Below are 23166 nucleotides of genomic sequence, written 5' to 3' on the forward strand. Positions count from 1 at the left end.
TACCTTCTGGTGCTTAAAACTATTGCTTTACAATGGGGAAGAGTGAAATCAGACAGGTGGCCCTATTAGGACCACCAGTGGAAACTGCAGAGCAGAAATGAAGAAAATCCTTTATCTGCTTTTTCCACTTCTGAAGCTGCATTGGCCAGCTTCCATCACATTAGTAACAGCAAAAAGTGATGTCATTTTGCACTGTCTCCACCCTTCTATCCCAGTCTTCAGGGAGGATGTTCTGCTACTAGGGAATTCACAGATCAGTTTTAGAAACCTGCGATCCCCAAGAGCTAAAAACCACAATTTTTTATTTTTATCTCCTTTATGTCTGGAAGAGGAGGAAGATTCAGATGTCTTCTATATTTAAAGATGTCTTTTCCATGCAGTCTGTCAAAACTTCTCTAGGGACCCACTCCTCCCTGACACAAATAAATTCCATAGGTACAGAAGGAAACTGATGCACATTTTCTGTCTGTTCCACACAATCCTTGCAACAGCTGCTGTTTTTCAGTGGAAACAAAAAGCTATTAGGTATCTCTAAGTAAAATAGACAGGGAAATCCCAGAGCCAATATTTAACAAGATACATTAGACACAGTTAATCATGCTCTCCGAAAGCTATCTAAACAAGTAAATATATGCAGAATAACAGGCTGAGCATTTGATCCTCACTCTGTGCATCTAATTTGACACATTTTAGGGAAAACTCCAGAAAAGATCTATGTGAGTCACAGTCATGAATACTTTCTATCTTCCTAGGACAGTATCCTGATTTTGAATCTGTTTTTACTCAGTTTTAGAGGATCCTAAAAAAAAATTACAGTCTTATGATGCCACTGTACAATATGGAGTCAACACTGTGGCACTTGGTCCAGTCACGAGCATAACAACTGGAAATTCATTTGTAAACTTGGTGAACTCATTTAAACCCTCTAATGCAAGTTCTTTCTTTGCAGTCACACCTACGACACATTATTTATAACAGTGATGTACTCTGGGACAGATTTTTATATGAAGACATCCATTTTTAGGCCCATCTGAAACAGCTGGCCTTTTAAAACAAGATCTTCTTACTCCTGATTCAGGAGGAGTGCCACCTACCGACAGCAGGAGCTGTTTCTATTTGCTTAATTAAATTAATCAAGAATTTTAACCTGAGTTGCTGTTGTTTCAGGCAGCTTGCTTCACGTCCAAATGGTGAAAATAGGCCTCAAAGAAAATGGAGCATCATAAAAATCTGTAATGGTAAATGCCAGATTCTCGTTAAAACCCACCTGCCCATGGTGCTGCTGACTAATGAAGAATTCCCTAGCACCACCAACAGTAAGTCTACCAACATTTTCTGCAAAAAAAAAAAAAAAGCAAATAGGATAGAAATATTCACTGTCTATGGATAATCAAGTATTGAATTTAAAAGGTGAATTAGAAAGAAAAGAAATAAAAAGAGCCAAAAATCTGTAGAAAAATGTCTAAACCTGGACAAAACCAACAAATGTCTATATAAAGGAAGCTGAGTATTACAGGATGAATAAAAATACCACTGCATTGTAAAAAGTCAGCTGCATAGCTTCATCAAAAAGTCTTCTGGAAAAGATTTACTATAAATTACACCTCTGCCCTATATACAAGCTTCATAAATGAAGTATAGGATTTTAAGAGACATTTTGTCTTTCTTTTGTCAGGTCTGGAGTCATTAAACAGAGATTAGCTGGATAAATAGAGGAAGTGATTTTTAAACTGTTTGCAAACTTAATGTGAAGAGCCCAGCCTTGCAAATTATCACGTCTAATCAGAGATGCACGCTTCACTGCTCCAGTAATTGTACTAGTATTAGTCAAATTCTTGTTGTCTCCTCATTAGCCATGAAAAGGAGACTCAAGATGTACTTCATTAGAGTATCCTGAATATAAATTGTTAGTCTAAGGAGGAAGAGATGTATTACATACTGTACTGTATATAGAAAGAAGAATATTAAGAACATAAAACATATTGAATCATTCTGGTGTTACACTGAATATATGACTTTAACAACCAAACCCCTCTTCTCCATTTTTACTGTCTCGATCCCCTCTTTTATTTGCAGTGAGACTATAGTACTTGAAAATGTAATTTATAACCAATGCCATAAAAAAAAATAGTGTGGTGTATTATGCAGCCATTCCTGTTTCCATAGCCAGAAGAACACAGTTTAGTCAAGAACTGTGTCTTTAGTAGAGACATTTGATAAATTCTTGACTACTAGATAACGGATAAAGGTGATCTAACTCACATTAAATGTAGATCAAATCAAAAGGTTTGTTCCTTTGATCAGCAAAGCATTTAAATACATGCTCATGCCCTTCTTGATTCAGCAGTGCCCTTAAGTACATGCTTCTAAATCAAGAGAATTTAAACACATGCCTAATATATGAAGCATGTGCTTAAGGGAATTGGGGTTGGAAAAATCCAGCTTGAATAGGATTTCTGAACAGGTCTATTAGAAGGGTAAAAGTAAAAACATTTCCAAGAATTCGAATAGAAGCAGAGGCAAAGCAAATTTTCACATTTGCTTTTTCACAGCTATTTTTGTTGGTGTGAATCCGAGTCTGAAATATTTGTATTACTCAACAACAGTTAAGGGAAGCTGCAAATGAACTAGGCAGGTCACCAAAATGATGTCAATAAATGTCTTCTACCTCTCTACCACAGATTAAAAAGAACCAAAAAGCAACAAACATGCAAAACCATACCCTTTTACCTCTTGAACTACAACACCAAATCATTATGAAATCAGGTGTCTGAAAACTCAAATCTAAGCCAAATCTGGTCTCGCATTTGTTTGTGTGGAAGACTCAGAGTGAGGGCAGTAAGTAATTCAAAAGGGGGAGTTAAGTCCATAATGTATTGTCCAGTAACACTGCTTACTGCAAGAAAATGAACTGGATTTCTAGGCCTGAGGTTTGACTCCCAATTCAGTTGTGTCCTCTCAGAACACAGCAATATCCTCACCCGAGTTCAGTTCTATCCCTCAAAAGATGAGAATCTTCAGACCATTATTATTTACTATAATTTATTCAGCATGCAGGAGCTCATCATGGAAAGGACCCCATCTTGCTTGGACAAGATAACCTGAGCAAAAAAATAACGGTTCTGAAATACTTCCTGGTGCCTCTTTGAACAATATTAAAACACTTCAGCAACCTTTCATACAGAATTAATTAACATAAAAACCAGCCTCCACAATGCAGCAGAGCCCTAAAGTGGTTTCTGGAATTTAATTAGGCTAACCTTCTTTTCTCTACATTGGTACTGCTCTATAATAAGTGCAAATCATTATTAATTCCTTTGGTATTCACTGTAATAACATTAATCATGATGAAGTCTTTTGGTAGTAAAGTGTATGTAATATGTAATTCCATAATAATTTAGCATTAACTTGAAATTAATTTATAAAATATACTATTTGTCACCACACACTGAACATTTATAAAATTCCGCATGGTCATTAGTATTAGGATAACTTGCATTAAAAAAATACATTGGCTACAGACTTAAAGTTCATAAAAACATTTGAGAATTTGAGTGAGAAATGTTAGTGATAATTTATTTAGCAACTTTTCCTTTAAAAACTATAGTAGGGTCATTTTTAGAAATAATAAAATACCATCTATTGTAGAAAAATACTTGACTCCTTTTTCATTACTAACATTTGTGCAACACAGATTCTAGTTTAAAGCTAATTAAAGTCTGGAATTTAAAAGAGTTTGAGGATGTGTAGTAAATGATAACTTAGCCAATTAAATAAGAGAAACACATACAGAAAGAATTTTAACTGTAATTTGGATGTGCTGAAACAACTAAGTGACATGTAAGAGTAGCGCTCTCTACCCAAGAACAGACCAGGTAATCTATGATAGTGGGAGATTATAGAGTTTGAATTTGTTAGCTTTTGGTAAATTAGTCTTACTTTATGGAGTGACCATGAGATGTTGAGAGTTGGTTTGTTTATCAGGAAACATTAGCAACATGGTGTTACAGGCCAGGTCACATGTCATTGAAGCTAATACCTTTGACTACTCTCTTTCACCAAAGATATTACAACTTAAATCACTGTCCCAAAGCAAGGGCAAATAGGTAGCTACCCACTGATTAAAATTATCTGGATAGAATAGTTTTGTTATACATAATTTTGGGAAGAGTTGTAAAAAAGCATTTCAGTGCAGCAAACAGAAAATGAAAGCAAGGACAAGCCCAGAGTGACTGTTGGTATTGGATCCCCAAAAGAACAGCAATACAGAGTTTCTTTGGTTCAGCACTAGTTGAAAAACCTGGTTATTTGAAGCAAGAAAGTTGTTTCCCAATTTCTTCGGTTTCTCTGGAATTTAAAATAAGTCCAGAACTTGTGCATTGTTTATAAATAAACAATTTTGGATCAGAGAACATCACCTGATCATCAATTCTCTCTCCCTATTAGACCAGCCTAAAGGACACTAAATTATAGCCATTGTCCTCAGGCAGGGATTCTGTAATTGCAGGAAAAATACAACAACTTCCAATAGATGGGCTTTGGAACTCACAAAAAAAAAAAAGGAGAGGAAGATGCAAAATAAAAGTGCTTGTCAAGTCACATATCTTGTTGCTACAAAAGCCAAAGTGATTAAGTTTAAGATGCTATCAGACACTGAATGTATACAAACATCCTCAGTGAGTGATACTAATGGAAAAACAGTTTTGTCTTTCCATAGATGATTTGTTTTCATCACTGGACAATGCAAAATCTCTGTATTAAAAATTCACAAAGGCTGCATTTGGAATCCTTTTATCTGTCTGTCTTAAGTATTTCTAAGGTGTCAATCACTATATTATCTAAATGCATTAACAGAGTAGCTGGCTTTTACTAAATATAAAAAGAGATTCCAAAAGAATTCAAGATCAAAACACTATCTCAGCCAGCCACAGAAAACCCTTCTAGGTGCTGGGAAAGACTTCTCACAACAGCTCTGAGGAGTACTCTGGGGCAGATTCTAGGTGCAAGCAACACTTGCACTCTATTTGCAGGGCCCAGAAGCTGATGGGAACACATTTACTTACACAGCCTACAGCTCTGCATACATTCTGAAATTACTTACATTATAGTTTTTGGACTATGCTATAGCTAACATAAACTGTGTGTGATAGTGAAGCAACAGAACATGTAAGCATATGCTACGAGTGGGAATGAATTTAAGTGTGTGTTTATATACTTGGCTGAATCAGGCCCCTCATCACTTGGCCAGATCTTCAGTGTATTTTATATCGGCATTACCTCAGCAGAGCTGCCTCTCCTTTAAATTGGTACAAGTAAAAGGCAAGTATTATATCCCATAAATTTTAGGTGTATTGACAGGTCTTTCCCACCTTAAATGAGAAATACTGGGCATGTCTTTTACTCTGTGTAATTACTTTTCCATAATACTAGTACTCATTGTAAAAAGTGGTTATTTAAACAATTTCTTCTAGCTTAATATTTAAAACTGTATTTTGCTCTTAAAAAATTTATTAACTTAATTTACACAAAAGGAGACTTTGGAAAAACTCAAGGATCCTTTGTCTCATCTATTTCCTGTAATGATTTAATGATTGATAAAATAGAGAAGAAGGATCAGATCTCCTCCTGGTATAAATTGTTAGCTGCAGACCTTGCATCATAAATATCTTCTTCTTTTACATTATTGTTAATGTTAATTACAGGAGAAACCCTAAGAAGTTATTTCTTAAAGAAGTATCAGCCACGATCCTGTGGTTAAGCCTGCACTAAGATTTGTATTTAAAATGTACATTCAGCTATTTAGTTACATACAGTGAATTCAGTTTATTTCTCCCCAAATCATAGCATCTATTTTTTGAATGCAGAAATAATTTTTTAATAATGTATATTCATACCCAAATGACTTACATTTAAGAAGTCTCCTCAGGCTGCTGTTTAAAGTTGGAACTTGATTGAATTCCATTTATGTTCAGTGTCAGTGATAATTCAGTGATAATTCACTATGTGCTGGAAACAAAGAAAAAAACTTACGGCTTGGAAAAATTATTTTCTTCTCCTTGTATATTTTATACTTAAATAAGTTTTTTCCTAGTCATACTGGAGAGTTCTTTCTCATTCTGCCTGTTTTTCCCTCATCAGTACTGGAATTTAACCATTAGAATTGGGGAGGGACAAATTTCAATTAGTCTGACCCTCATTACAAGTGTTATCAGGGCTCTTTTGTGAACCGCCATGGCTCAGCACTGGCCTAATTCCAACACTACTGCTTATGTTTTTTCTCTTGCTTGCTCTGCTCTTTTTCTTAATCTTATTTTCCATTTTTCATGTGTTCTTTTCTGTATCATTTTTCTTCTCACAATTTGCATTATTTTTATATCCTCCCTCTATCCTTCACTTTCCTCCTGGATCCAGTATCTAAGCCTTCAAGTCTCACTTCTTTTCTTCCCCTCCCTTTTATTTGTCTTTTCTCTCCAAGCTTTCCCCTTTGATGGAGGCCCTTCTCGGTCTATCAGCCTTTAAAAAAGAAATCCCAGCAAATTTCCTCTCCCTACAAACTAAGTCTTTCTTTAAAGAAACCATTTTTCATTGCAACTCAAAATAGGCTCTCACTGATACTACAGCTTCACTCAAGGTCATAAAAAGTAGCTTATATATTTTACCAGCCTAGTGATTTTAAGTGTTTATTCTCAACACATGTGAGCCTGAATTAAAAATTCCAGCACATGCCAGAAATCACAGGTATTGCTCTAAACAAATTACTACTCAAATGACTTCATGACACTGTCATGCCAGGAAAAGGGTATTTCTAGGTATTGTATCAAGGTCCCAGACAAGTAACATCTGAAGGCCTAATCATAATGCTTTATGTACTCTAAAAAAGTACCTTTCATCCCCAAGTGTTCTTTCTTTTTTATGAACTCTCCCTACGTAGATGCCATTGGGGTGGAGTTGTTGGACAAAATTATCCCAAGTAGAAATTTTAGTAAAGTATATGGGGTTAGATTCTTATAGAACAAATGATGTAGAATCTCTGACTTTTCTGCAATAAACAGAAAGTTTGTTATTTTAAGGCTCAGTAGAAAAATACCACTTTGCTTGCTTAAAAACTGTACAAGTGTATGATGTAAAAATGAAAATAGAAGTATTTAGGATTTTTTTTTTTTTAATGAAAGATTCCTTGGAAGGCATTCTCAACAATTAGCTGTGATTTGAAACACCCTTTTTTGTGTGGAATTACACACAGAGAAAAAATCTAAGTCAATTAATTACATGCAGAAATTGGGCTAGGTAACATTCATGACACAGTTTCTTTACATAACACTAAATTCTTGTGTACATGAAAGAAACAGGAAGCTTCCCCAAATTTTTACAATTTTACATCAAATTCTTGGCTGGGGTAAATGAGCACAGCTCTTTTATGAGTTGAAAGAGGAAGGAATTTATATGGCCAAACTGTTATTTAATCACTGATTAATAACAAGAATCATGGCTCAATGCAAGACATTATCCTCCTGCCTAACTTGCCCCTGTATTTTATAAGTCTGCCTTCCAAAATAGAGGATAGCCAGCAGTCTTCTACAACTTCCACCTCTTGTCCATGCTCAGAAGTGGCAGACTCTCCATCCAACACTCAAGTTATTGTAGCTGGGGCTATTTACTCCAGTTGGAAGCAGTACTTGGATGTCTCCAACATCAACGAAACATTACCACAAGCTCCTTTCCTGCATTTCCCTCTTGCACACAGTGAGGCAACTAGGCTCTGTATTTTCTCTATTTGGGCATCAGTTTCTCTTCTCTGAGATCAAGGTCACTTGCAAGACCATGCATGTGTAACACCCTGGCTCTACAGAGCACCACAGTCCTTCAGGGAACTGTGATGTTGCTGTTTGTGTCCAGAAGACACTTCCCACAGCAGGACTGTGCCCCGCACCTGGGCTGCTAGATAAGCTTGCCTGGGAAACTGCAGATTTACTACTGGCAAGGTAAATACTCCTGCCAGTAAGCCTGCACACTATGATTTCATAAACACAGATTGCTCCTTGGTCTTAGCCAACCTGTGTTTTTCCCTTTATACAATTGTTTGTCTGCCTAAGCTTTTTTGAATGTTACATCTACTAATTCATTAGCAGCATTTTCATGTAATCCCCATCTATTTATACATTCCCAGTTACACCAAAAGGAAACTCAGCAGGTTGTTATCTAAAAATCACCTAAGAAGGGCAATGTGTTACTATCAGTTGCAGGGTGATGGGGGAGAAGAGATTAATAGGGGTTTGCCCCAGCCTTGGCAAATCTTTTGATAATAAACTAATTCAGATAGCAAACATACTGAGATTAACAATGAAGCTGAAGTATCAATGCATAACAAAGATTATTGTTAGGCAGTTTGATGCTGTCAATTCATATCTTCTTAAAGAGCTATGATGGAACCAAGGGCTTAGAGCCACTTGCAATTCACTCATCCAAAATACAAACATGAAAGATTCTGGATGCTGCACAGGTCTTTGTGTGGTGGCTCTTGCAGGGGGGGAAAATCACAAACTGAAAGACAAGCTTCACTAATTTTCCAGTGAAGCAGCAGCATCACTCACATTTCCTGCAAAGTTCATGGCAAGCCTACTGGGTCTGTATAACATGATGAGGAGAATACTATCCTCTGTCATTGGAAAAACATTGTTATAACGGCTAGGGTTGATTCACCAAACCTAGTATTGCTTTACTGGAGAGAAGGCTGGCTATGCCCTTCCATTAGACTTATCCATTGCATTAAAGGATGTTAAATCATGGCCTTATCTAACTTTCTGAGGCTGCTTTTGAAGATGAAACTAATGGTTTACTGCATTTTTCAAAAATGTTGGGTTAAGTGAATTTTGCCACTCCCTAGGCAGCGTCAAGGAAATTGTCCTGATAGGAGGACATTTTATTCTGCATATTGGGCTCATGTGAGGTTACAGTATCTCAGCATACCTCTGCAGACTAAGGCAAAGTTCAGATACAGCTGTGCTTTTTACAGTTCAGGATATAAAACTCTCTTCACAGACCCTCACCTGCCCAGCAAATCCCAGCTTTCCCTCTCACTGATGCTATAGAGAAGCATTAGAGAAAGATTAGAGCTTAGCTTCTATTCAAGGTTCTTGCTTACGATCTGATATTTGTTGACATTCTACTTATGTCCATGGCTTGTGCTTCTTGGAACATATTAAATTACAGCAGCACCATGTGCGATTACTTCTGTTTCCAGCCATGTAAGGAGGGAACTACACAAATGAAGATAAAGTACCAGGGCTTATTAAGGAAAGCAAAGAACTATCTAAAGTTGGTGCAAGCCAGTTGCTTGGGAGAAAAGAATGAAAACTTTTTGGAATTATATACCATATTATTTAAAAAAACCCCAAAGGTTTAGAAAGAGTTCTGCTAGGCTTCATCCCTCTTTATTTCAAGAGCACCTGCTTACCTGAACCCTGAGGAAAGTTAGGGAGAGCTTGTCTCACCTTTTCACTGTTTTTACTACCTCTTGCACCTGCTCAGAGCAGGTGTCAAGACTTCCCATTTCAGCACAGGTGTGAATACTTACACAAGACTCAAGCAAGGAGCTGGTGTGAGGGAAGGTTTGTTAGCTCCATAAGAGCCCTAGATTTCTTTCCAGAGACAGTCTTCCTTTTTATCTAAGTAGTTCATATGTATCTCAGAAAATCTGACTCAGCAGGCAAGTTGTCCAAACTAGAACCCTCACTCTGAACTTCTGAAACAAGTGATTTATAAGAAATTAAAAGAAACTTCATAATCTCATAGAGGTGCCAAAATTATTGATAGATTCATTCTAATTTTTCAAATAAGGTATTCTGCAAGTTTTTCAAACAGGCAGGGTGAAAACAGCCACTACCAAACTATCTCCTCCCAAAAGCACAGCTCTTGTTTTGCAACCACTATTGTGCTTTTGTAGGTTAACAATGTTACTTGGAGTTTTCTAATCCAAAGGTTGAGCTGGATGCCGGAGAAAGGACTGAGGCAATTGACTCAATGAAACTCATTTCAGTTCCTTTTTGTTTCTTTTAAATTGCACCTTCCTAATCCCTTCTTGCTGCTGTTGCTGAGGATTTCCCAGCCCCTGGGTGCTGTTGATGCTGCTTCCTCCCTGCTATCCTACCTGTCTTGGTGGTAGTTGTCACACAGCCCTACTACCACACTGCTCTTCCCTCCCAAAGCTGCACGCTTCTCTCTCCACTCTGCAGCTAGTCTGAGCAGCACTGTAGGAACAAATTCCAACATATAATAAATAATCTAATCTAATGGGTGAGAAAATTCAGTTTTAAATCATTAAACCCTCAGTTTAAACCTTTTGTATTATGTATTTTTGAACAGGGAAGGGAGGATGAAGGAAGAGGTTTCCTTAATTTTGTGGCAGTTTTTTTTTTCCAGTCCAGTGCTTTAGACAAATTATTTCCCACAGTGCATGTGAGATTGAAAAAAAAAAAAAAAAAAGCCATCCTACAGTAAAATTATAGGCAGTGCCTTTCATTTTAATCAGATAAATTATCACCACCTGACTGATGAATCCACTCTGGAGAGGGCAACGTGACACAGTTTACAACCTTAAGGATTACAGTAGTCCAGATGCTATCATCTTAATTGGAAAAGCACAGTGTTGCCAACTGTCCATGTTAGGAAATGGAAGGTTGCATTATTATTATTATTTTCCTTTGTCTCCACTCCTTTCTTTTCCTCCACATAGACAAGAACTATTAGATCCTTTGTATAGTTTTCCGTATTGAAGTCTTTTTATCAGCTCGTAAAGACAGCCTTTTTGAGACAACATAAGTCCCACTGCATGGGAGCTCAGTGTTTCCATTCCCAACACTCTCATTTTCCTATGCAAAAGGGGAAGATAACAGAAGAGCCTTTTCAAACATTCAAGTTCACCCTCAGAAAGTGCATGAGTTTAAGCCCCTGTGTCAATAAAACAGTAATTACATCATATGTGATAGGTCACAAACAGTAATTACAGTGAGGGAAGGGAAGAGGGATAACAAAGTAGCTAAGGTAATCATCCACAAGTCAGGAACTTCCCAGTCTGACTTCTCTTGTTCTCCTCTTAGCTGTGTGCCCAGAACAACAGTCTAGAGTGCTTCAAAACTTTTTATGTAATTACCTCATACTACTGTGAAAAAATACAATTTTCTATTTAAATCACACCGGGACTTTCAGAAGCATCTGACAAGGCACTGAATTAAACTGGCTAGGCTCAAGCTAGTGCTCTAGTCATTGTTCCTTTTTTCTGTCCTTGGGTGAAACACTTAAATGATACTGTGTTTCAATTTCCCATCTGGAAAAAAAGCCTCTTAGATTGTAGACTGTGTCTCACCATGTCTGATCCTTTTGTGGGGAAGGTACAGTCACGATGCTTAATTATGTAATGTAAAATAATTCCATTTTCTTTTATGCATGTGAAGTAGCTGGTGAAAACCTTCTTTAGCTCTGTCCTTCCTCAAAGTATCCAGCATCGGTTTTCCCTTATGCCATGGCCAGTTTGGGAAGGAAGAGGGAGGAGGAAGAGGGAGCTTGAGCCAATCTTCTGATGCAGGCAGTGATTTAAGGGAGTCTGTTCACATGCAGTTCAAATGCAGTTCTCTGCTGCAAGATTTCTAAACAGAACAACACACTCCCACTGCTGGAGTGTACTTCTAATCCTGCTTCAGAGGGCAGGCAGCTAGGACAAGCTTTGAAGATGGGAGTTTCAGAAGCATCCAATGGAGTTAAGGACAAACCTCTTTGATGTCTTAGTGGCATTTTTGCTCCCAAATTCCCTAGATACTTTGAAAAATCTTTGCTTTATATTTCTAACTATTTTTAGAATATGTGGAAGAAAGGTTGCTTCTAGTCCATCTTCTGTGAGATCAGAATTATCTCACAATATTTCCTAACAGGAAATCCATCAGTCATAACTGCCTAATTCTAGCCAATTTAATTTGTAGAGAAGGCAGCAAGGGTAGGAAAAAACAGTGAGATGCTCTGGGGGTGGTGGAGTCTTTATGGGCTGACAGAATTTTTACCACTTCTGATAGGAAGAAAGGAGACAAAGCTGTCAGTGCTGGAGGCACTCTGAAGCTCTGCCTGTAGTGTAAACTAGAGCACAAAATACACATGAAAATCAAAAAATAGGTACTAGAGCAATTAAAATGAGATATGAGCTATTATATCAGTATAAAAAGGCTTAAACAGCATAAAATTACATAAATTACACAAAATAGCATAACATAAATTAACAAGTTCAAGATGTAATGGTCTGTGGGTTTACTCCTGAAGTCGTAACACTAGATTACGCATGCTTACTGCAACCTTCATGTCTGATTTTGTATTATGGTTGTTATAGTTTGTATGTAATATGATGTGAATATAAAACAAGTCACCAAGTCACTCTTTCTGACCTTTCAAATTCTCATGTCCTCATCTCAAAACCAGACACAGAGTAGAACTGAAAAAAAGAGAAAGATGATTTAAGGGATGGAATGGTTTTCAAACAAATAATGACTACAGATCTTCAACCTGAAAGAAAGACAGCTGAGTGGGTGTATGATAGAGATATTTGAAACATGAGTGGAATGGAGACAGTAAATAGAGAATTAATATTCACTGTTTTTTTCCAACACAAGGACTACAGTGCATCAAATGAAACTAGCAGGTAGAAGGTTTAGATGAAAGAAAAGTTGTTATGCAACATAGTTAAGTTTTGGAAGCCCTAACAACAAGGCACTACAGGTACTAAAAATTATAATTGTTCAACAAATTATAAACTCATAGAAGAAATATACATAAAGAGCTATTGAACAGGAAAGCAATATATTAAATCTTAGAAAGACTGAACTGCAAATTGCTGAAGGCTAGGAGAGTATATGGACAGTATTTGCTTGTTCTGTTCTTATGAACTTCTGTGGATGCTAATGGTGTTGTGGGTGATGACTGAAAATCCTATCTAATCCTGTCTAGTATCCTGGCTCAGCATGGTTCTTCTCAGGTCTCAGTTTCTGAAGTTTCAACATGTGAAGTCATTTGACTGCTCTAGAGTCTGGGGTGATGGGTCATATTTGTTGCTGACTTGAAAAGAAGCCTTTGGCACAAGTGTAGACTCCTGCCTTCAGCTGCGGTTCAGTGCTGTGGCCCATCCTTCCAGTGGTCTCTATCCCACTTGTCTGGTGTCAGGATGCTGAGCTGCATCTAGCACATGGACCCTTGAAGGGAGACATGCTACAGACTGTCTGACAAATGTCCTGAGATGTGAATGGAGCACCAGAGGAACCAAGATCAGTCAAACATGAAAATGAAACAGAAGCTCTGAGATCTGACAGAAATGCTGTCCATGTGCAGAAGTGAGATTTGGGTCAGAGGGATGAGCAATGAAGCTGCAGACCCAAGTGTCTGTATAGAAAATACTTTATTAAAATGAATAAAAGATCATGGTAGATGATTATGCTCTGTTCCTCTTCTTACTGGAACTTAGAAGTGAGTAAACCTTTATATATTCCTTAATATTTCCATATGTAAAAATGTAGCTAAAGTATTTAAGCTTTCAGGGTCCTTTTTTCTTTGATTCTCCCCACCCCTCTATATGTAGTCAAAAAACATATTGTGTGTTTTCTAATTAACCTTTTGTTTAATCACTGAAAATATGTTTTAAAATTTCACTCCTGTTGACACTGCAAGATTGGACAGAAAGGTCACTGAATGACAGTGCTGAATACAAGGAGTCAGTATAAAAGGGAATGGGGGACATTGTGCTCTCTGGGAGAAAGATGAATTCATGATAACATAATCAGTTCAGTGTGACTGTTTGGCTAGGAGGTACATTCAAATCAACTGTCTATCCTACAGCCAAACAATTTTCCCTATTTTTGCTGCACTGTGTTGCCAAGAAAATCATACTACAGCATGTTGGTTCTCTTCACAAGATGTCTGACATCTGTGTCTGCATTAAAGATGCCAGCTTGGTTTTCTGCGTGTATGAAAAGCCACAATATATCCAATGCTTCACACCTTTGCTTGCTGAATGATGCTGTGCTGTATAACTACCAGTATTTCCTTCACTTTATTATAAAATACCCCAAATGAAACAAGAAAAAGAAAAGTATAACCTCCTCGTACAGATTTAAAATAAACCCCACAACTTTAATTTTATATCTTTGAGTTATAAAGACAAATCAGAGGTCATATACTCCTTTTGTCATTAGCTGGAATGGGAAATATTCTAATTAAAACTTCCAGAAGAAAGCCTTTTGCAAGTTTTCAAAGTTCAGCAGACTTGGGATCTTACGAAGTGCTTAATAATGAAAAAATTCTATGGAGAATTTTAAGTTAAGGAAGAAGAAACATGCCATTTCTTAATTAGTCTTTAACCTGTTTCTCCATTGGGCAACCCCACCTCTCAAAGCACTTTAAGTAAAGCAATCTTCTGCTGCATACACATCTTTGCATATTCATGGCATGAGTGTTTTGTTTGGCGTTTGAAAACCATTCAGATTCAAGAGACAGAAGGAAGAAATCACCCATCACTGTTACATGGAGAGTAACCAGTAGACATTTTCATGTTATTACAACTAGTAAACACGATCAGTAACCTTTGATTCATCTGCAGTGTTTTGTTAAGACCTCCTCCACTTATTGAGAGATGAATATTTGAAGCTCTTACTATTGATTTCAAAGTGGAGCTGTACAAACATTTTAATCTGGAGAAACATACCTAACAGAAAAATACAGATCTTATCTATTTACCTTCAAAGAAAAAGAGAAACTGAATCAAGACAGAAAAAAAGTACGTTTCAGGAATGGGAAAGACATAAGTCTAGAAAGACAAATCAAAAGGAAATATTGTCAATGTTATTTTCTTGAAGCATCTATGTTTCCCAACTCTCCAACCATCTAAATAAGTTACCATATTATTTTCTCTATTTTCCATTTTCTTGTGTAGTCTCTTCCACCTATCGTCCCTGGATTGGAACTGACTGCAAAAGGGAATCAACATAGATCAGGCTTTGCTAAAGCTTACTAAGACCAATCCAAATTAAAACTCAGCTGCTTTTCATAATCAAAGTAAGATCTCTGACTAAATCATTATAATCTCAGTATCTTCTGCTCTGCTATTTATCTTTCAGCCTTTTGTTTCTCCATTTCTTTTTTTTTCACTCTCTACCTTTTGTCTCTTGTATATCCCTATTTTCCCTTGCTTTTCTTCTTTCATGTTCACCCTGTAAACATAAAGTAGAAATGGCAAAAACATAATTTGGAGTAAAACTCATTAAAAGGGACTTAAGAGCTATTAACTAATTCACTGGCAGTGGGACCAACAGCACACAACCAACACATGGCAGACACTAAGAAACAACAGGAGACCTGTGCCTCTGTGATGGTTCTCAGTTATTGATGGCAATCCAGTCAGGATTTCTCCATCTGATGGCTGTGTCCAGAGGATAAAGAAAAACTTTAGCATATAAAGAGAGTTCAGACCCTTTTAACTGTTCTTACATCTAACACCACGTCTACAGCTGCTCTAAATTGGTCTGCTTTAGTGGACTACATACAGTGTTCAGGAGATGCATAGAGGAAGCAATCTTCCATACATGGTGACATGAAGCCTTCTTACCTCTACAAGAAACAGGAATGATGACATATATTCTTCAATGCCATCTGCTGGCACTTTATTTAATAGTGAATTCTTTAAAAATACTACATTTAACATTCTTATAAAAACAAGTGTCTGAAGATTCATACTGTTTAGCTTTCCATGGCTGGACATAGAGAAACATGAATCTGAATTGCTCATGACCACTGCTCCAGTTCCCCTGTTACCTTAAAAGCTATCTGAGGGATGCTGCAGCTGTTTTTCAGTGGCAGGAATGACTGAGCTATTTAAAGGGTCTATTCCATTTTAGGGGATCTAACTTTTTTTTTATTGTTATTCACAAAACTTTCATGCTAGCAAGCATTTCATACACTAATTATACAGTAAAAATATTCTTTAACTGATGAGCAAGGTGTCTGAGATACTCAAATTTACAGGGCATTACCTAAATCTGTTTGTATACAAAAACAATGAGAATACTAATAATTACAACTAATGTTCCTGCAGTCAGTGTTTCACACACAGCCATTAACTAGATCATTTCCTTGCTCTTCCCTGTGTCTGTAAGCACAGTGCACAGAACGAATGCTGAGAAGGCCTGACAGGCTTTCTGTGTAGAGAGTTGGTTGTGATGTTACAAAGCAGAGATATATTTGTAACAGGACCAAGAGCTGAAAAATACAGAGGACTTGTAAGAAGCTTAATGTGCAATAGAGCTTGATGCTAGGGGTGAACAGGAGGGCACTGGGACAACTAGTGCTTCTGATCTCTGCCTAGTCTCCCTTTAACATAATGATAAATGATCCTCAATGAATTCTACATTACGGACTCCTGAATATACTTAAATTATTTTGAAAGCTTAAATTTATGTTAAATTAACGCTTTCTCATGATTTCTAGAATAAGGCTGTCCAGTGCTGTCACAGACTGTAAATGAGCTTTTGCAGTATTTGGGGTAAGTCTTGTCTGGTCTATATTCTGTAATAAATTTATCAAGAAGCTATGCCTCTAAGATTGTTTTCATACCTCTTCCACTTGAGAGGAGCAGCAAGGAGGTTACTTAATATTATTGGCACTTATTGTATTCACCCTTTTGTGTATTATTTTAATTAATTCAGGACAGACATAGTTCAGAAGACCTTCCTCAAAGTAATCTGACTATAAATCAATGCAAATTATTAACCTATTAATATTTTACATTTTACTGAAACATTTCAAACACCATACATCAAAATCTACATTCACTTACCATTGTCCTTTTTTTGGAGAAGCTTTTTTTATTTTTTAAATCAGCAGAGTTAATCTGGGAGGAAGATGGGGCCCCAAGCCACAAGGGACACAACCAGACTGAAATTGCTTAAATAGTACAAAAAGATTGGAATAGTTTGTGACATGTAGCACGTCATTCCCCATTGTCTTGCACCTTTTATAGTCATTTGTATCAATACATTTATACCAACGTCTGCAAATAGCAGACACATATATGACTGTATTCCCAGGAAACCCTATGATACCAGACCCCATTCTTACAGATACTACACAAAGAAATGGACTACAATTTGTACCCAGTTATTCAGCTATGAAAGACTAATGTGAGGTTCAGACGTACACAATATTCATATCCTTTTAAGTCATGTGAAAGCTGCTCCTTTTTAATAATAGTGTCTCTTACCCATATTAATGTATAAAAAAATTACTTACATTTAAAAAATCTATTTGGTCTTTCCCTGCAATGACTTCCTGAATTTTGTAAAGATGCACTGACTCTTTAATTTCAGGGCCGAACTTGGTATGAAGATAATGCATAAATCTTTTCAGGAAATGGATATGTTAAGAAGCCATAGATGTTCTCTAAGCTAGACTGCAGAGGTCATCATTAAGATCCAAAGAGGAAGCAAAAGAAAAGAGAAGAAATTTGAAGATGAAGTCAAATGCTTGTTTGTCAGTCTACCAATGACCCCATCTTGACTACATTTTACAAGCTCAATTCCTCCTATAAAAAAACCCAGATCAAACTATATTTTCTGAATGTATTGGATATATTTCCTGTACTCCCACCAGTGAGAGACCTGCAGATGTTCAGTGACTGAGTTTCAGAAGAAGGAGCACAGGCACTTCTTGTTGATTGGAAAGGCTGAAGCTTGTACCTATAGAATGTATCATGGAGAAAACTGTCAAGTTTTGGTACAGTGTTCAATGGTGCTAGTCAGATTTTTTCCAACTGGGACCTGACTCTAGCTGTGATATAGCTATTAAGTCAAAAATAAGGACTGAACAATCCTTGAGCTGGCTATCTAATAAGCTCAAAGATAAAATCAAAGTTTAAGCTATTGGAAAATAAACTCCTATTTAGGAACCTCTAATTTAAAACCTTTTTGCAATTGTTTTCAGGCACGAAGCTTTCAAGAGGGAACAGAAAAGAATGTATCCTGCCCTAAAGATAATAATAGAAAATGAACCAGAGCTGTCGAGTCTACCAGCAGAACCACCAAGGGAAAGTACCAGATGTGGCCACTGGTAGAAACTGTATATAATTTGGCACAGTGCTATATCATCAGCAATTTGGCACAACTTTATTTTGCTCTGTCAAACAGTTGGCAAGTGAATTGTTCCACTAGAATTTAAAGCAGGTAAAATAAAGGGGAAAAGGAGGAAATACATAGTGTTCCTCACAATTAAAGTGATAAACCAATCTACTCTAAAAACTTACAGGCTGAAATCTGCCCTTAGTATAAATCCATATAAATTCAAGGATGGATTCAGGGTGAACATTGCTACCTAGCCTCAAATTAGAATAAAGATTCTTAAAAATAGAAAGCACAACAACCTCATTTCATTTCATGAAGCTACGCAAATTTACATGCACCTATCATTTATTCCCTGCTCTTGATTAGAAACTGTTTAACTTTTTTGTGTCATTCCAAACTCACTTGGGCTTTCAGAAGATCAGCTAAAATGTGTACATAAATTTCTATGCAAAGATGAAAAAGAAAAAAAGGGAAATAAAAAAGTAGGAGTAAAAAACCAGAGAAAGCATCAGGAAAAGTAAAGCTAATGCAGTAAAGATGTAAAAAGTAGGAAGAGGCATTAGGATGGGAAAAAGAGCATACCTTCCTCCTCGGTCAGGCTTCACTTTCCCAAGAGCCCGAGTCTCTCATAAATGGGTACTTCATTTTAGCTGGATTTTTTTTCTTCCTGCCAGTACAGTTACACTGAAAATTTAATGTTCATGAAATGAACACTTGGAATCAATGGCAGCTAGAGTCACTAACTTAAAAAAGTTACTCTGAAATCAGTTGCATCATTCACAAACAACTTGTTAATCCTTTGGTTTTGATCAAAATTATCAGTATTTTTAGCAAGTCAGTAAACTATTTTGAACTCTCCCTTTCTCTCTGTTCACAGACGAAATAAATATGAAATTATAAATGAATGCGGCAAAAAAAAAAAAGGCTTTTACTTTGCGAGAATTAAAAAAAAAATAAATCACTCATAGGCTAAGATAAAAAGGACTCCAGTACAGTGGTTAGGTTACCAGACAGAGAGTTCCTTGAACTAAATGGCAAGGAACACCCTGCCCAGAGGGGTTATTCTGTTGCAGAACAGTGGCACCATGTACCATGGAGAAAAGCACTCCTGCACTGCAATCAGGAAAGTGATAGGGACTGTTTCCAAAAGTGTCCACTACGTGGATGAAGTCCTTTTTCACCAACATCAGCCAAAACTTCCAGTAGGATTAAGTTTTTGAGCCTTCTAAAATGGAAACTGTAATATTGGACTTTAAAAGAGAAAAAAAAAAAAATCAAGAGAGAACCACAGTATGGAGGGCCCTAGGATTACTAAATGGTTTTCAAAATCTGTGTTAATTTGTGCTAACAATCCAAAATTTAACACAGGTGGGTTAGAAATAATACCTTAATATTGTGATATTGCAATAAAAATCACTATCCTAGTAAGAACCACTGCATCTCTGTAGGATCACAAAAGTATAATAGGAAAAAAATTTTCAATATATTCAACGTACTTAAGATATGTTTGGGTTCATGAATACTAGAAAAAAATACCAATGGCAGGATTTACTAGCCTATAAGACAATCTCTTAACAGAAGTGAAGGAATCTACTATGATTTATTAATTTAGGATGGATAGGACAAAGCACTAGAAGATGTCCTGTAGTGAACAATCTTGCATGCCAGTGAGTTACACAATATGACCTAATATGTCTTCTGCATAAGCCTGTGATTTAGCCAAATGCTCATAATTAAAAATATTCATCTGAGGGTGACTGACTACTAAGTAGAACTGAAAGTCTTTGGGAGAACTTGTCTCATGAACAGTTGCATTTTTAAAAAGAAAAATAGGGCCCAGTGAGTGCACCACATCGAAAAGTCAAATTAAGTCACTGGAGACATTACAAGCCAGGAAAAAAAATCAAAATAATCAGAACAATCAGTTGTTAGGGGATGGACTATTTCCTTTTTTTGAAAATGCTTCAAGTTTCTTTCAAGTGTCCCACTTAAGGGAAGGCTTTTGGATTCCTTCTTACTCCTGGGCTGTCTATTTGAGATTACACTTGAAAAGTAGTTGGAAATTCTTGTCCAATGCATAGAAAACCTCTTCTTTACAGACTGTAGAGGGGGGTTTCAGTACAATTTTACAGAACTACACATAAATTGGATCATGCTGGCTACCTCTGAGTCAATATATCGCAAAGTCCTGTTGCTGATGCATGGACCTCTCTCATACATTATACGTAGTATCCTTTAGTAAGAGTAGGCTCTGCACTTCGTGTCACATGGACCCAAACTGTTATGAGGTCTACACAAAGTTTCTCCCTGAAATGTATATCATTGCTCTAAAACAACACAGCTTGGATGTGGCATGCAACCTTCTCTGAATGTACCATTTCACAGGCTGAAATATTTTCTGACGCTGTTAAATCAGAAACACAAAGGCTGGTTTGCTGAAAGCAGCTGTTTTCACTTTTCAGTCAGGCACACACACTTCTATCACCTACCCAGCAAAGCCTGAATTCATTAATTTTCAAGCATTTTTGACCTCTCTTAACTCCATTTCTGTGAGCAGACAGCCCACACTTACAGTGTTTGGGAGAAGTCGTGTTTGAAGTAAAGGCTAGAAGTGCCTTTAAACTGATTTGTCTTTATTGTTTTCTATGGTTTAATGTGTTCCTCTTACGTGGGGCTACTTCCAGAGATTACCTGCAGGTACACTTTGCATGTAGCAAACACTATATAGAGAAAAATTGCAATAGACATAGCCATGCCACACCACAGAGGCGTGATGTGCACCTGGTGTGTGCAGGCACAGCGGTGCTGTCCAAGCACCTCATGGACACAGGCAGAGATGCCAGGTGCTTCTGAACCAGCCAAGCCCGCCTAACTGGGACAAACTGCAAGAGAAAGACTGTGGTTCTTGGAGGGTGATGTTCAGCAAGACAAGTGAAGAATTGGGCAACTGAGGGAGATATTACTAGAAATAATTTGAGGGAATTGATAAAGGGGAAATTTCAGTCTAATATTGTGACGCTCCCATCAGTGTTACCAGGACTGGTGAGATTTGTTCAACTGTGTAATATCATCCAGGAAAACAGATGAAGTTTTGTCACATGAAAAATTGGAAGAATAATTTGACACATCATTCAGATGTATAATTTCTGAAACAGTTCTGCACCAGCAAGTGGATAGGACAAACCAGCTCTTTTCCAGATCTGGGGCCAGCTCCTTATCAGCTGCATATCAGCATGTCTTCTCTGAAATCAGGAGAGCAATCCTACCTTACATCTGACAGTTTGACATTGAATTTCTGTGAGGCTTAATGTCTACCTACAAAGCACCTCCACTCAAGTCTCATAAGGATTTTGACTCTGCAATTGTGTGACATGAAAATTTCCAAAATAGTAACAGAAAACTCAAACACACTATAGGAATAAGTGATTATTTCCTACTAAGATTTCTCTATGACAGTGCAAGAGACCTGATGCCTGTGAAAACTCCATGTCAGTAGTAGGGGGCAGAACACAATCTAGTCCTTAATGGAGTTAGGAGGAGGAGGGATGTTTAAAATAATGTTGAAACACTCCTTTTCTTAAATGCAAAGCAGATTTCAGAAAAAAAGTTTTTTCCCATTTCAAAGTATTTTACGGATGAGCTGAATTATTTTCCCTTTAAGAAAAAAGACAGCTCTCTGCAAAAGGAGTTGATATTAGGATACTCATTACAGGGCAATTACAGTCTACAGCAAAAGCAGTTCTGAAACTTCCATGAAAATCTTCTGCCACTTTTCCACTGGTCATAGATCACATTTTCCAGGCTCAGACATCAGAAGCCTGATAAGTGAGTAATCCTTAAAGAGTTTGCCTTCATCTTTTGCAACCTGCAGGGAAAGGGCTTCTCTGAGATCCAAAAGCTCACTGATGGTAAATGGTTCAGGTGAGACCATTTTCTCCAGCAGTTTTATCCTCACTGAAGTTAAACCCACTGCACTGAGTACTCAGTTGCTGTTTGAAGGGGAAGGGAAGAAAGAAAAAAGAATAAAATGCAATCTTTCTCCAGCTCAATCCAAATGCCTTTTCTGTAGACCTTGGAAACTGATTGCAATTTCAGTCAAAAGAGCTTATCTAGTGGGGGCTACCTTTTGCTCACAAAGCATCCTGACCAAGGGTTTATGTACAAAATGCACCCCAGCAGGATTAAATCCAAGTGGGTGGCTCACTTGGTTTGCTCCAGAATGGGAGTACTATGTTGCAGTCTGTTATCAGCAAGGGCAGGATCCACCATTTTAAAACCTTGCTTCACCTAGTCTGTGAGAAGTGAGAAACAGGACTGGAGCTCTCACCATTTCCCGGCTTGGGCACATGCTTGACAGCTCAGCCAGGCGTTTCACCCACGGCATTTCATCAAAGCTTCCACATCCCTCACAACCCCAAACACACACACACACAAACACTCCCAGAGTTTAGGAAATAATAGCAGTGTGCTGACAAAGGTTCATTGTGAAGCATGCTGTCGTAGTAGCAAAGACCTTTCTAAATCCGCACAAATGTTTTCCATTAGCAAGATCTAACTGATGATGCTTACTTATAGGAGGCAAAACTGACAGTAAAGGAAGACAAGGTAAAAAGAGACCTTTGTTAGACTATGTGATATTGCAGAAGGAGAAAGGGATCACCCTCTATTTGGGAATAGTAATATATTTATGTATTTGGGTAAATTGTTTTTCCACCACTACGTTTCCGCTCAACTGTGGAAGAAAGGAGACTGACATCTGTGGTCTTTGCATTGTAGTTTTCTGACAGCAGGGCATGTGCAATAAAGGTATGTTTATTTTACTTGCCACTCATTTATCATCTCAACTAGAAATATTCCTAAAGAATAGCACTTGCATTGTAGCAGCTGATTAAAGGTTTTCCTCAGAAGACATGTATGAATCTTCACTTTCCCCCAGCACTGAGCTCTGTAGAGCTGCTGTCAGTCAGGAACTGTGGGTGGCATGCCTGCGTGGAAGTGAGGAACACTAATCAGAGCCACGGGAGGCCTT

General features: G+C 37.4%; 1 long non-coding RNA gene across 15 annotated transcripts in view; it reads right to left on the bottom strand.

Annotated features, from left to right (window-relative positions):
* The window catches only part of LOC141945843 (uncharacterized), a 173681-nt gene that overhangs the window by 139745 nt on the left and 10770 nt on the right, over positions 1-23166 (bottom strand). For 13 of the 15 annotated variants that reach the window (XR_012629637.1, XR_012629633.1, XR_012629639.1 and 10 more), the window contains exon 2: positions 5908-6006. The exons of 1 other annotated variant lie outside the window; for it this stretch is intronic. This is a non-coding gene — a long non-coding RNA (uncharacterized LOC141945843). Of the gene's footprint in view, positions 1-5907; positions 6007-12425; positions 12465-23166 lie in introns of those variants that run through there. One more of the 15 variants, XR_012629627.1, reaches the window with a different exon arrangement.

Source organism: Strix uralensis, chromosome 7 (genome assembly GCF_047716275.1).
Source record: "Strix uralensis isolate ZFMK-TIS-50842 chromosome 7, bStrUra1, whole genome shotgun sequence".
Lineage (NCBI taxonomy): Eukaryota > Metazoa > Chordata > Aves > Strigiformes > Strigidae > Strix > Strix uralensis.